Source organism: Tasmannia lanceolata, unplaced genomic scaffold (assembly GCF_043159265.1).
Source record: "Tasmannia lanceolata isolate RefF3 unplaced genomic scaffold, GAP_Taslan_0.1 ptg001121l, whole genome shotgun sequence".
Taxonomy (NCBI): domain Eukaryota; kingdom Viridiplantae; phylum Streptophyta; class Magnoliopsida; order Canellales; family Winteraceae; genus Tasmannia; species Tasmannia lanceolata.
The window spans coordinates 27,501-33,279 of NW_027519782.1; positions in this window are offsets into that span (position 1 = coordinate 27,501).

The following is a 5,779-nucleotide window of genomic DNA, read 5'->3' on the forward strand; positions in this document are numbered from 1 at the left end:
TTATTTGGGTTGAGGAAAGGCTATCAACCGAGTGAAACTGGAAAAGATTTCATAATCAGTAATAAGATTACTCACGACTCGACTATTCAAATTAGATCCATGGATTGGACAAATTATTCACTGACAGAAAAAAAAATGAAAGATCTGACTGATAGTACAACCAAAATCAAAAATCAAATAGAAAAAATAAAAAAAGACAAGAAAAAAATATTTCTAACTACAGATACAGATATAAATATTAGTCCTAACAAGACAAGTTTTGATGATGAAAGATCGGAATCACAGAAACATATTTGGCAGAGATCAAAAAAAAGAAGTGCCCGATTAATACGTAAATCGCAATATTTTATAAAATATTTCATTGAAAGAATATACATAGATATCTTTCTATGTGCCATTAACATTCCCAGGATTAATACACAACTTTTCCTTGAATCAACAAAAATCTTATCGATAAATATATTTACAATAATGAAACAAATAAAGAAGGAATTGATGAAACAAATCAAAATACAACTCAGTTTATTTTGACTATCCAAAAGTCACTTTCTATTTCGAATATTCGAAATAATAATTCACAGATTTATTGTAACTTATCTTTCTTGTCCCAAGCATATGTATTTTACAAATTATCACAAAACCAAGAAGTTATTAACAAGTATCACTTGATATCTGTACTTCAATATCATGGCGCATCTCCTTTTATTAAGCATAGAATAAAGGACTATTTGGGTACACGAGGAATTTTTGATTTCAAACCAAGACATAAGAAATTTTCGAATTCCAGAATGAATGAATGGAAAAACTGGTTAAAGCGTCATTATCAATACAATTTATCTCAGAATAGATGGTCTAGATTAGTATCGAAAAAATGGCGAACTTAGAGTCAATCATCGTCGTACGATTGAAAATAAAGATTCCAAAAAATGGGATTCATATGAAAAAGAAAAAGACCAATTCATTTATTACGAGAAAGAAAATGATTGCGCGGTGAATTCATTGCCGAGTCAAAAAGAAAAATTTAAAAAACACTACAGATATGATCTTTTATCGTGTAAATATATTAATTATGAGGATAGGAAGAGCTCATATATTTATGTATCCCCGTTAAAAGTAAATGGGGGCCGAGAGATTCCCTATAATGACAACACACCTAAACCCGAATCATGTTATGTACTGGGGGATATAGCTATTAGTGATTATCTAGAAGAAGAGTCTATTATGGATACGGGTAAAAATCCGGATAGAAAATATTTTGAGTGGAGAATTCTGCATTTTTGTCTTAGAAAAAATATCGATATTGATACCTGGACCGATATGGATACTGGGACCAATATTAATAAAAATACTAAGAATGGGATTAATGATTATGAAATAATTGATAAAAAAGATCTTTTTTATTTCACGATTCATCAAGAAATCAACCCACCCAATCAAAAAAAAAACTTTTTTGATTGGATGGGAATGAATGAAGAAATGCGATATCGTCCCATATCGAATCTGGAATCTTGGTTCTTCCCAGAATTTGTGCGACTTTATGATACATATAAAATGAAACCATGGATCATACCAATCAAATTACTTCTTTTAAATTTTCATGGAAATAAAAACATTAGTGAAAATAAAAACATTAGTGAAAATCAAAAAAAGATCTTCGTATATCATCTAATCAAAAAGAATATCTTGAATTAGAGAACCGAAATAAAGAAAAAGAAGAAGAACAGCCGGGCCAAGGGGATATTAGATCAGATGCACGAAACCAAGAGAATCTTGAATCAGATGCACAAAAAAAAAAAAAATATGTTGAAAAGGATTACGCGGAATCAGACATTAAAAAAAGGAGAAAGAAAAGAAAATACAAGAGCAACAGAGAAGCAGAACTAGAGTTCTTCCTAAAAAGATATTTGCTTTTTCAATTGAGATGGGACGATTCTTTGAATCAAAGAATGATCAATAATATCAAGGTATATTGCCTCCTGCTTAGACTGATAAATCCAAGGGAAATTGCTATATCCTCTATTCAAAGAGGAGAAATGCGCCTGGACGTAATGTTGATTCAGAAGGATCTCACTCTTACGGAATTGATAAAAAGGGGAATATTTATTATTGAACCAGCCCGCCTGTCTATAAAACGGGATGGACAATTTATTATGTATCAAACCATAGGCATTTCATTGGTCCATAAGAGTAAACACCAAACTAATCGAGAACGTCGAGAAAAAAAATATGTTGATGAGAATTCTTTCAATGGATCTATTGCACAACATGGAAAGATGCTTATGAATGGAGATGAAAATCATTATGATTTTCTTGTTCCTGAAAATATTCTATCTCCTAGACGTCGTAGAAAATTGAGAATTTTAATGTGTTTCAATTTCAGTAATGAGAATATTGTGGATATAAATCCAGTATTTTTCAATGAGAATAACGTAAAGAACTCTGGCAATTTTTGGATGAGGACAAGTGTCTTGATACAGATACAAATAAATTCATTCAATTCAAATTATTTCTTTGGCCCAATTATCGATTAGAAGATTTAGCTTGTATGAATCGCTATTGGTTTGATACGAATAATGGCAGTCGTTTCAGTATGTCAAGAATATATATGTATCCACGATTCAGAATTAGTTAATGGTACATTTTATATACATCATGTATCATAGCCGATATATGAAGACAGACAGGTGTACACACACGTTGTGTTACATTACATTCTGACACATGATACTGATTCAATGACGTATCAATTGGACCTAGGAATGAATCAACAGAATCTTCTTAAACCCAAATCATTCTCTTTCGTGGGTCCAGAAATGTACCATCCCTTTCTATGTATTGTATCCGAATCAAATTACAAATTAAATTGGATTTATTAATTCAATTTAAATAGAAAAAGTTATTATATGAATAAATCCAGATTATTGTGTGTACCAGATCGAAATGACTGGCATTATCATTTTATTATTATTCCTGATCGGTAAAATCCATATTTGTGGGAACGAAAGAAAAAAAAAAGAGAGAAGAATTATTCTTTTTTATGGTAAAAAATTTATTTATCTCGGTTATTCCGCAAGAAGAAAAAGAAAAAAACAAAGGGTCTGTTGAATTTCAAGTATTCAATTTCACCAATAAGATACGGAGACTTACTGCACATTTTGAATTTCACAGAAAAGACTATTTATCTCAGAGAGGTCTGCGAAAAATTCTGGGAAAACGTCAACGGCTGCTGGCTTATTTGTCAAAAAAAAATAGAGTACGTTATAAGGAATTAATTGGTCAGTTGGATATTCGGGAGCCAAAAAATCGTTAATTTGAGGATTCATTTGAATTTTTTGGTTTATTAGATCTTGAATTTTGATGAACTTTGTTTCGTTTTCAACAATTCATGAATAATGAATCGGGGAAGAAAGCATATGACTGTACCGGCTACAAAAAAAGACCTCATGATAGTCAATATGGGCCCTCACCACCCATCAATGCATGGTGTTCTTCGACTCATTGTTACTCTAGATGGTGAAGATGTTATTGACTGTGAACCTATATTGGGTTATTTACACAGAGGAATGGAAAAAATTGCGGAAAACCGAACAATTATACAATATCTGCCGTATGTAACACGTTGGGATTATTTAGCTACTATGTTCACAGAGGCAATAACGGTAAATGCCCCCGAACAATTGGGAAATATTCAAGTACCTAAAAGAGCCAGTTATATCAGAGTTATTATGCTGGAGCTAAGTCGTATAGCTTCTCATTTGTTATGGCTTGGGCCTTTTATGGCAGATATCGGTGCACAGACTCCTTTCTTCTATATTTTCCGAGAGAGAGAATTGCTATATGATCTATTCGAAGCTGCCACAGGTATGCGAATGATGCATAATTATTTCCGTATCGGAGGAGTAGCTGCTGATCTACCTCACGGATGGATAGATAAATGTTTGGATTTCTGCGATTATTCTTTAACAGGAGTTGTTGAATATCAAAAGCTTATTACGCGGAATCCTATTTTTTTGGAACGAGTTGAAGGAGTGGGCATTATTGGTGGAGAGGAAGCAATAAATTGGGGTTTATCGGGACCAATGCTACGAGCTTCCGGAATCCAATGGGATCTTCGTAAAGTTGATCATTATGAGTGTTACGATGAATTCGATTGGGAAGTCCAATGGCAAAAAGAAGGAGACTCATTAGCTCGTTATTTAGTACGAATCAGTGAAATGACGGAATCTATAAAAATTCTTCAACAGGCTCTGGAAGGAATTCCGGGGGGACCCTATGAGAATTTAGAAGTACGACGCTTTGATAGAGCAAAGGATTCTGAATGGAACGATTTTGAATACCGATTCATTAGTAAAAAACCTTCTCCCACCTTTGAATTGTTAAAACAAGAACTTTATGTGAGAGTAGAAGCCCAAAAGGAGAATTAGGAATTTTTCTGATAGGAGATAATAGTGTTTTTCCCTGGAGATGGAAAATTCGTCCACCGGGTTTCATAAATTTGCAAATTATTCCTCAGCTAGTTAAAAGAATGAAATTGGCTGATATCATGACGATACTAGGTAGTATAGATATCATTATGGGAGAAGTTGATCGTTGAAATGATAATTGATACGACAGAAGTACAAGCTATCAATTCTTTTTCCAGATCGGAATCTTTAAAAGAAGGCTATGGCCTTATAGGGACGCTTGTCCCTATTTTTACTCCCGTATCGGGGATCACAATAGGGGTACTCGTGATTGTGTGGTTAGAAAGAGAAATATCCGCAGGGATACAACAACGTATTGGGCCTGAATATGCTGGTCCCTTGGGAATTCTTCAAGCTCTAGCGGATGGGACAAAACTGCTTTTCAAAGAGGATCTTCTCCCATCTAGAGGAGATATTCGTTTATTCAGTATCGGGCCATCCATAGCGGTCATATCAATTCTACTAAGTTATTCAGTAATTCCTTTTGGCTATCGCCTTGTTCTAGCCGATCTCGGTATAGGTGTTTTTTTGTGGATCGCCATTTCCAGTATTGCTCCTATTGGACTTCTTATGTCAGGATATGGATCGAATAATAAATATTTCAGGTGGTCTACGAGCTGCTGCTCAATCTATTAGTTATGAAATACCATTAACTCCATGTGTGTTATCAATATCTCTACGTGTGATTCGTTGCAACATTAACTTTTATTTCTTTCCTTTATTTCTAGGAAAGAGGTTGAATGTATTGAATAGATATCTTGATTTTTTTATTCACCATTTAGGTTGATGAACTAAACGAGATGGTTATATGAGTGAAACAAAACAGCTTATGAATTCGCAGTAAGAAGATTGATTCTCATTCCCTATGTACGAGAGGAAAGTGTAAGTAAAGATAAGCGGTGGAAACTGTTTACCCCAAGATTGGTTGATTAGTCATCATGACTTGAAGCGGGTGCAAAAGATCAACTGTATGGAGTTTCTACAATTGTTATTGTATGCATTATCATATCGGGAATCAATCAAAAATGAGTGGACGGTTAGGAACACCAAGGTACACAAAGGATTCGTCATGGAAATAATGTAAGGTATCAAAAACCAAAGGGATATTTTTGCATAAAAGGAATCATAATGAGGGCTTTAAGTTGGTAGAAATGATCAAGCAGTACTTCCCCATGATTCCGATCCAGAGTATGCTCCTATCCACTGATTAAAGAAATGACTATCGGGAACGAAGTAATCCTTTATTTTTTTTTTGAGAATCCCCTCTTCTGCGAAAGAAGAACAGGAACGAAAGAAATGGAATGCAATAGGAAAAA